We start from the raw sequence: 10,959 nt of genomic DNA, 5'->3' as shown, positions 1-10,959 counted from the left end.
ACATCGCATGATTTATTTCAAAGAAAAAGAAATTTTTTTTTCAACAGAGTGTCAAATGGTTTTATCCTTGTATATTTCTTGACATTGTTATTATTTTCTTTCTGACCTTGTGCTGATCCAAGTGCCTTGCCTTCGTTTTGGCTTGCCCCCACGTGTGTCATGCGGACATCCAACTACGAGCAATGCACTCTTCCTTAGACTAAACTCATACCTACTTGGCAGTGGAGTTGCGGTTATTTATTTATGCGTTGATCCTTGTGACTTACTTTCGTTGTGGCTTGCCCCCACATGTGTCATACGGACATCCAACTACGGGTAAGTGCCTTTCACAACTTAACTCTTATCAACATGGGTTTCCCATTGCGTTGACAGTGGAGTTGTTATTCTCAAATTCTTCCTCTTTTTTTTTTTCAAAATAGCAAGGTCGAAAATAAATACCTTACCCCCAAATTTAAAATGCGGCAATGTCCTCATTGCCAAAAGATTGAAATAAGTCATGCGATGTTCTTAGAAAGCTTCATAAAAAGAGTTTGAAAGAAAGCTAGCAAACCCCTAGCTTCTAGAAATATTTCATGAGGTGACTATCTTAAAGTTAAGTTGACTTTAGTATATATGAAAGATATAGAAGCATATTTTTCATCATTGAAATCATAATTAACAAAGAGACAGAATGCGGTAACTTACTAAATTTATCCATATCAAATAATTACGGTAATCAAAGAGGATGCGGTGATAAAACTTTTAAAACTAAGATGCGATGCGATAGTGCAAAATTTGAAATAGAGATAAGGAAGAATACACCCTCAAATTTACGCTGTCACTTGCACTATATATTAATGCATCCATCTTTGTGGCGATCTGCCTTCTTTGGATTGCGGTGATGGAATAAAATAAATTACTTCTTCGTGCATCATCTCCGCAATCTAGCGCCTCAATCCTTGCAAGAAAAACAGAGAGAGGGTCAAATAATTTTAAACAAAACAAAATTCTTCATCGCAATCTCCATTTTTTTTTATGTAGAATAATAAGAGTAAGAATAGATAAAGACTGAAAAGATACAGTGAAGATATAGTGAAAATTCTGAGTGCAGATTCCATGATTCCCAAAACTTGCGTCCCTTATGGATTGCGATCGTCTGATAACGTAGGGACCTCCTACTTCCTTCTTTATTCAAAGTTCTTGAGTTCCACAGAGTCGACTTGGCGATGCTAGCCTTCTCCATGATACGCCTTTACTCGCTGTCCATTAACTTTGAATATGTTGGTTCCGTCATCATTTGATAATTCAACCGCGCCATGCGAAAATACCTATGTAATTACGAATGGTCCGGACCAACGTGACTTTAATTTTCTCGGGAAGAGCCGTAGACGTGAGTTGAATAGTAAGACCCTCTGCCCGACTGATGCTTGAATTTTATGAAGTGGAAATTATGGATGATATGTGTTGGTGGATTGTGTTGTGCACTCAAGTTTCCCCATAGGAATCCAAGTGTAAATTCCTCTGAGTTTCCTGGTAAGTCTAGGGTCGAACACAGGGACTTGTGAAAATAGTTGCGTTGGAGATTTTTATGAAAACTTGCAGTAACCAGTTGAATAAATAAGTGTTGGGTTGTTGTTGCGTTAATGAAAATAATAACGAATGCGATAGAGTTTGAAAAGAGTTGGTAAACAAAAAATACAATGAATATGCAGTGAACGGGTTGAGAAGGGTTTTGGCTAACACTCCCTAGGATGCGTTCATGCCTTGCGATCATGCAACATGCATACAATAGTAAACCACCTCTCTATGTGAATGCCACGGCTTCTAAGGCTAGAACGCATGCGATAAATATGCGATAAGTCTACAGGGTTCATACATAAACCTCTATCTCTATTTATGCGATGACAACATGATATTCACACAAATATGCGACCACATAATATCATTCCTATTCCTAGGATGTATGCAATGCAAGTTGACAAATAGAGCTTATCTCTAAGTCCCTATCTCTTGTTTATGTAAGCCTAATCTTGCTCTTTCGAGTTTAGATTCTAATCTAGCTCTCTCAAAACATTAGGTTCTTTCTTTAGATTCTCTCTTGAGTAACTCTAAAGGGGTATTTTGCACAATATAAAACAAGACAATCGCAAACAATGAACTTCCTAGATCATGTTAGCTTAGTTCCTCTCAACCCATTCAACTAGTTTAGCTACTCATGTATATTAAGAGAGTGAGCAGATGTAGAAATAGAACTTCCATTGAATAGATATAAGATGAAGTACAGAATAATAATACAATTATAGTAAAAAGCCTGGAGTAATTTCTTGCTGCCAGGCGTTACACTGTTTCTACTCGTGCTCTAAAGATATTCTCACTTTCGCGAGAGTCAACCCGCTCTCTGCTCTTACGCCCCAAGGTTCTCTCTCGAGCTACCTTGGACAATCTCCAACGTCACCACTCTTCTCTTGCTCCACTGTAAAATGGAAAAGAAAACTATGAACAGAGGTATGAACTTGTAATGGTGGTGAGGTAATCGACTGCTTAACCCCTTCTCTGAAGAATGCACTTGGTATTTATAGGACATCAAAGATGAAAGGTGGTTTCTCTCCCCTAGTTGTGTAGATGGGACAACTTTAATTCCTGATTGATGCGCCGGATAATTGTCATCGATAAAGCTGGATGTACTTTGTGTCCGTTATCGGCTGTCAACTTAATTTGGATCCGACTGCCGTCAGCTTTCTGTCCCATCAATCTTAATTGTCCTTTCGTCCGGATGCGTCCACCATGTTGCGATGATTCTTCTTGGGTGAATGTTTGCGAGTACGATCAACGCAAAGTCTTGCGGTGAAGTTGCGCTCGACTAATGTATTCCTATAATCGCATTCTTTGCATTGCGTTAATGCATTATTCTACACAAAAATATAAAGATCAACTGCTCTAATGCATTGGACGCATGCGACTACAATATTATAGAATTTATGCTTAATGGACGCAATTTAACATATTTCATCAACGCAATCCAACATTGTCTAAGGATTTAGCACTATGATAACGTGCAATTCTTCCCGTTATCACCGACCTTGAGGTTTTTACCGCATATGTGCTTGTCGTGCCAGCGCTTGGTGCGCTCCTTGTAAATCTTTGCATTCTCATATGTGTTAATGCTCCATTCTTCTAGCTCGACTAGTTGCATTTTTCGCGCTTCTCCTGCTGTCTTCAAATCAAATTCAGCTTCTTTACCGCCCACAGTGCCTTATATTCCAGCTCCAGAGGCAAATGAAACACCTTATCGAATACCAACACATATGGGGACATACCTATGGGTGTTTCAGTCTGGTATGCCCACAACGCATCGTTGAGCTTTGTTGCTCAATCTTTTCGTGAAGGCCTTACTACCTTCTCAAGTATCAGCTTGATTTCTTGATTGGACACCTCGGCCTGACCATTCGTCTGCGGATGGTATGCGGTGGCCACTTTGTGGAGAATGTTGTATTTGCACAGCAGCTCCTTAATAGTATGATTGATAAATTGTGACCCCTCATCACTTATGATGGCACAGAGAATGCCAAAATGAGTGAAAATGTTCTTCTTTAGGAATTGAGAGACTACCGCTGCATCGTTTGCAGTGCACGCCACTGCCTCTACCCACTTGGATACATAATCGACGATTAATAAAATATAATGTTTATCATTCGAGGGAGGGAATGGTCCCATGAAATCAATCCCCCATATGTCAAACAATTCAAGCTCCAAGATGGTGTTCATCGGCATTGCATGTTTCCATGAAATGTTACCTATGCGTTGGCACCAATCACACTTCATGGCATAGTCAGCTGCATCCTTAAATAGTGTAGGCCAAAAGAATCCACTCTGTAGAACCTTGACTGCAGTGCGCTATCCTCCAAAGTGCCCACCATATGGTGAGTCATGGCATTGCGATAATATGCATTATTGAGCAGCATTTGGTATGCATAGTCGCAAGATCTGGTCTGCCCCCCCTTTGTACAGATTCGGCTCATCCTAGTAATAATGTTTGCATTCATGCTTAAGCTTCCTTTGTTGGTGGCAGGTATAATCTTCAGGAAATTGTCCGCAAACCAGATAGTTGACTAAGGCAGCATACCAAGGCAATTCTTCAATATGGAACAGCTGCTCATCTGGGAACACCGCACTTACCTCTGATTCATTGCGGTCAACATCAGGGTTTTCCAATTTGGACAAGTGATTCGCAACTTGGTTCTCTGTCCCCTTCCGGTCAATTATTTCTATGTCGAATTCTTGAAGGAGGAGAACCCATCTGATCAACCTCGGCTTTGTGTCCTTTTTTGTCATTAAGTACTTTATTGCCGAGTGATCAGTATGGATGAGTACCTTTATCCCCAACAGATATGCTCGAAATTTTTCCAATGCAAAAATTACCGTCAGAAGCTCTTTCTCGGTGGTGGTATAATTTTTCTGAGCAGGATTTAATGTTTTACTCGCATATGTGATGACATGCAGAAATGCATGTCATCTTAGGCCTTTTACTTAGAATTATGAAGGTTGTTAGGCAGAATATGCGTCAATCATGATAGGAATTCACGAGAAAGTGAGCCTGCATCGATCAACATGTTGAATCTCAGCTAACCTGTTATTTTGCGTCAACTATGCGTTCAATGTTCTATTTTTTGTAGCTAATTGTTGATTCGGAGGAAAATTATTATTATGGACGGATGGGGTTGTATATGCAATCATGCGTTAGACATGACTTAAGCTATGCGTTTACACCTATACATCTGAGGTAATGTGTCGGAATGAAAATGCATTAATTTAGTATGCAATGATCTCGCGTTCCTATCACAAGTTTTCTTATGCTCGCACCAAGTATAATGCAAACGTAAGTTTCTCGGGTAATTCGAGGTCGAACACAGGGACTTGTCACTCAATAATGCTTGTGAAGCAATGTGTTTGAGGCGATGAAAAGAAAAATAAAAAGAAGAAGTTTAATGGATTTACAGACTACTCCTACTCCTAACTAAACAGATTGAGCAATAGAAGACTTGCAATGAGAATAGGTAGATACACAATAACCATTAACGCATAGTAATGTTTATTATCTTAAATCGCCTGAGTAATCCCAGCTCATTGCACTAACGCATCACACACCTCTCGGTGGTCAGCCACATGACTATATCTCTCTAGTGCATGGTTGCGTCGAGCATAAGATTATGCCTATCTCTAGGAACAATTCGAACTTTGCTTTATTGCGTTCCATCTCTTACCTTCTCAGGCAGTTAGACGCGGCTATTTAACTTATAGACAAGCATTGCAACATCCCATAGACAAGCGTTGCTATAGCCTTTCACCAAGAAAAGAGGATTAACTCACTATACTCGCACAACGCACACCTCTCGGTGGGTTGCTACATGTGTCCTATCTCTAGGCTACACGATTAAGAATGCGGTCACCTTTGATAAATAAATGCTGAAGATAAACTATGATAGAGATGAAGATGATGAAGAAGACGACAATGAAGGAATCAAGATTTGCATTGATCACAAAATGTCTTAATATCTTAAGCTAAAATGTAATAAATACAGAGATTAGAAGAGAAATGAAGGACTCTGAGTCAAGGCTGCTGGTGGTACCATGGACGACTGGTGGAGATGTCTCTCTCGAGCTCTATCTCCGGTGAAAGCTCTGATCGTCACTCGGTCTGGTTTGTGGAGATGAAGAATTCTCACTGAAAATCTCGTTCAAGCTCTCATCTGTGATCGCAAACCTCTGCTTTGAGGCAGAAGTTCGGGTGTCTTGAAATGAAGGTCAAAAGGCTTATTTATAGAGTTTAAACGCCGACAGCTATCATGATTGTGTTTGGCTCACTGATGCTTTTGTCGCGGTATGGGCAATGTCACATCGTCTTATCTTGTTGATACTTCCAAGTTATGCGTCCGAGCTTTATTCAACTAAAGCATCAACACGTTCTACCCATCTTGCGATCATTCTTCTATTATGGTTGTCACTCTGTGGCCGCAATTCCAAATTGATCGCCACATTTGCTTGATCACCGTAACTTTCATGCAATGGACGCATGCGATCACCACAACTTTCAGCGCATGCATTTGTCTTTGTGATCACCTGGCTTTAGTGCATGCATTTGTCTGCGATTGCTACAAAAATAGACACTTTGGCATGGAGTAACGCATAATATTGGCGTCAGTGAGGATTTAGGTGCTAATTGACGCAAAACTCATTTTTTCGTAAATTATAAGTATTATCACCGTATTTTCTACTTATTAGCCCTCATGATTCTAAATAAAAGGCTTATAATAACTGGCATTTCTGCCAGTTATCACCCCCCAAACTTAGAATCATGCTTGTCCTCAAGCATGCGTTATACTCAAGAAATTCTTAACTCACTTTCTAGCGTCTCTTTGTGATGATCATCTTCTCAGAATATAATTCACTCGTGCCTCTAACTATGGACGCAATGCTCTCCTCTACTTCGGTTGCTTCTCTAAAGAAATATTTTCTAAGTTAAATTCAGCAAGCTTTTGCTCAAAATCTTTTTATTCATTCACTGCAACTTTGCGTTCAGCTCTTGAGAATGCGTTCGTTCAAAACAATTCCAGATTATGCAATTACTTAATCGAATGCGGCATTAAACCTGGTTACACTCTTCGTTTTGGCTTACCCCCACGTGTGTCATGCGGGCATCCAACTTTGGTTGCGTTCCATATTCAACTCAACTCATGTCTTACTTAATTTGGCTTGCGCCAGATAGAGGAGTTGCACATATGCGTTGATCCTGGCGACTTACCTTCATTTTGGCTTTCCCCCAAGGGTGTCATGCAGACATCCAACTACGAGTAAGTGCCTTTCACAACTCAACTCTTATCAACATGGGTTTTCCCATTGCGTTGTGATAACTTGTAGAAATACAAGATATTTATACTGCCTTATCTAGATATTGTGGCCAAAAGATAGTGAATATGCACTGATTGTATGAAAATTAGCTCAGAATTACAATAATTATAAATTATCACAATTACACCCACTAACATCTTTAAGATGGAAGAAAAGGAGATTTTACTCTGTTTTGCAGGAAACCGAGTCACCGCTTGCGCTCAAGGCTCAAGAAGAACTGATCAACGCATCTCTGTCACAATATGCCCATCAATTCACAATGAAGAGATGATTAATGCAATGACGGCGCAATGCGATAGTCAATCCAGAGCTGACTTTCAACCGCATGTAGTAATAAAAACAATACCGCATGCGAACTCACGATCGAAAGATGCAGCTGAGCAACACAAAAGTGGAGGATTGAGACACGTGTACAACTAACGGTTGTGCAGAATTAACGGTCTAATTGCATAACAGAAGGAATAATATCCCTCCATCTTTGGAATTTCCATAACAACAAGTGGGGACCACAAGGCCGGAGTCAAAGATCCTCACCTATAAATACCCCATAGATTTCAGAGAAAAAATATGCTACTGGATACGGGGCTAATTGCTGCTAAAGTGTTGAGAGAAAAGGCTGAGCTGGGTGCTTAACTGAAGAAATCTAGGAAGAAGACGAGAAAGGCCGAGAGGTGAATCTTAGTTCTATTTTGCCAAATACCCGTCGAGAAGCTCTGTGCTGAGAACCCTACTACCAGTTGAGCACGCCTGAGAGGAAAGCTCATCCATCCATCTGATCAATCCAATCCAGCAAGCAGATCTCCACCCGAATCGATGCCAAGATGTTGGCGCTTGTTTGTATCTGTTCTATCTCTTTTCATCATTGTATTTCACTTTCTTTATCTTTTCATTCACACACCATGTACCAAACGCTTAATAGACATATTAATGTTGGATTTTATGTCCTAACACTCGTAGTTTGTAAATTAATAAATATATTCTGTTTTGTTTTTCGATAAAGTTGTTATTGAAATTGTAATCTTAAATCCAATAAACTAAGGTTCCGAGGCTATTTAATGTAATTTGAACTTTATGTTGTGACAAAAATGTGGATCAAGTTCAAATATATAGCCAAAATGGTCTATAGTATATGAATAAGGTTGGGCGCCTTATTCTGGGGACACTATGGATGCAGCCTACTTTGTAGATAGTACAAACGATATGATCCTGAATCATTCATATAGAGATATGTGAGTAGGGGTATCCTATGTAAAGAGTTTACATAAGACTGAACCATGAAATAGTCACTTTTTACGTTCTAAATACCGTTTTATGTATAAAACTGACTATTTCGTTAATTGATGACCTAGGTAACTTAATCTTAATCTTGAGCTAACTATGAACTCCTGTTCACTCAGAATTATCCTTAGATCTGCATAGGTGAGGGCAGCTCAATATCGCTGGCCCAATAAGCCTCCCATTTCAGGGGTAAGATCGGGCGGATAGCTGGGAACATAGAGTGCAAGACGGAATTCACTCTTACCCGTTATAGGGACAGTAGATAGGTTGTTCCCTTTAGTACTAAATCCAGGTCTTGAACAAGGGGCCCCACCCTCTCCTTGGCCCGAGAGGGATTCGGTTTATAGGTTGGACCTTAAACCAATTGTTCATTAGAGGATCAGTGGAACTTAAGGAATAAGATGTAATCTTGGGGGTAAAACGGTTTTTATGACCCAGCCGAGATTACGAACAACCTGTGAAGGATTAACTTACTCATCATGGTTATATCAAATGGACACAAATATATCTATGGTGAAGGGAGTGCAACTACGGGACTTTAGTGGAATGACCCGTTAGTTAACGAATGTTGATTAACTCCATCTAAAGAGTTTAGCTAGCTAATCTTGGATCTTTGGAGCCCATGATCTATAGGTCCATTAGGTTCCCCTACTAGCTCATATGGAATAAATATAGAACAATATGATAGAATAATTTGAATTGTTCGAATTAGGTAGAGAGAGAGAAACCGACAAGTATATGTGATATAGTGGTCGGGTCTTTTTTAGCTTAGAGATACAGCTTTAATATTTAAATGTGATTTAAATATCAAGAATATGAATACGTTCATATTCGGAAGCTCGAAAATGATGGAAATGGTCAAAGTTGTAAAAAGTCAAAGAGTTGACTTTTGACTTTGAAAAGTCAAAACTTTGACTGACCTTATATTCAAATGTGATTTGAATTTCGAGAAAATGAATGCGGATTCATACTCGGGAGGTCAAAATTAGTCAACACGGAAAAAAATCATAAAAAGTCAAAATGTTGACTTTTTGGTCAAAGTTTGACTTTGACCAAATGACTATTTTGCCTTTTGACTATAGTTAGTGTGGAAAAACCAAACTTGTATTGGATAATTCCACTAACAAAATAGTGGGCTAGATGTTGGCTTATAGTAGAGACATTAAGCCCACTAAGTGAGTGGATTCTAGGTGTTGGGTTTTTGTGAAGATTTTTCATGCAATTGTTGCATGCCTTTTTTCTATAAATTGGGCTCTTCAATTTAGTTAAAAGACTTTTGCCATTTTAGAAAAAGGGTGCTCTAAATTTGGGTTGGAAAATCCTATGTTCTTTGAGTGAAATAAAAACCCAAACTCAAATTCATCTTATTTTCCATCTCTTTTCTCTCTCTCAGTTCTCTTCATCCACCGGGTCCCACAACTCGGTTCTGAGTCCAGAGGATAGTAGGTCAACTCTAGTAGTGGTCCGAAAGAGTTCAGGTCGAGATTCAATGAGGAGAAGTGGGTTTCGGGGGCTTCAAAGGTAGTATCCTACACTTTTTAATCCACTGTTTTTTCCTTCATGATGCATGCTTATTTCCTTTAATTTAAGAGCAATTAGAGTGTAATTAGATCCTAATTCCGCTGTGTATGTCTCGAGTTCCATCAATTAAATGTTTTTATTGCTTTCATATTCCATTTTCTGTCTACTTCCGTTCCTCCGTGAATCACTTTCTCCATGATGTCTTCTTAATCCCCTGGTAGTTAATATGAATTAAATGAGTACTTAACTTGTGTTAAAGAGATAACTGCGTTTAGCTAAAGCATGCTAGACGGCATCTTCACCTGTGAGAGAAGAAGTGAAGATGCCATTCTGATCTATCGAGAGAAGGTTAGAAGAATGCGTTAACTAAAGCGAGTAGTACTTCCAAACATGGAAGCAACCTTGCATTCATTACGTTCGTCTCTAATTCACCACAGACATGTGGGAGCGTGGTTGATCACTGAAAAGTGTACACCAAGAGAAAAACGGAACCGTACTTATAACTTCAACGCAATTAAGAAACTTGCACTGTTTATATTAGTTATCTTCCTCTTTTTGTGTTGTACATAAGACTTGTCGCCGCATTCCATGCTCTTTGCATAACCTTCACAGCCAGCCTGGACCCCAACATCTTGTATCATGAATCCTGTATCTTGTATCATCTAGCTTAGGTTTACTGTACTTATTTTATTATCGCATTTTATTGCTTTCCTTTACTTTACCACAATTTTATATACTTGTACAAAACACTCTTTAAAGATTGAAAAACCTGGTCGCATATACCACGAACATACCACAATAACCTCAAACAGTCCCTGTGTTCGACCTCGGATCACATCGAGAAACTTGTGGTGGAATTACACTTGGTTCCAATGTAAGGAAACTTGTGACAACGCAAGGTATACTATAAGAATATTCATAAGTAATGCATATCTAGAAGTAGTATCCCATATTTGTCCACATGCTTAAAGATATAAATTTTAAGTGATAAGTTTATGGCGCCGTTGCCGGGGATTGGTTAATGGTTTATGTTTGAGTGTGTTTTTGGTATTTTACAGGACAGATCTCTTTGTACTGGCTGTTCAACGCAGAGAGCTGTCTGACGGCTTGTGAGTGCTGGAGTAATCTAGTGACTCTAAGCGGACCCAGAGATCAAGAGTACTATTCGCACTAGAGTTCATCAAGGCCAAAGTAATTGGAAGTATGGCTAATGAAGATATGGCACCGACAGGAAACCAAATGGGAAATTTACCAGCGCAAGATCTAGTTTTTCTT

This window comes from Benincasa hispida, chromosome 4 (genome assembly GCF_027475165.1).
Source record: "Benincasa hispida cultivar pf3 chromosome 4, pf3_genome.v1.1, whole genome shotgun sequence".
Classification (NCBI taxonomy): Eukaryota; Viridiplantae; Streptophyta; class Magnoliopsida; order Cucurbitales; family Cucurbitaceae; genus Benincasa; species Benincasa hispida.
This window is presented reverse-complemented; position numbering follows the sequence as displayed.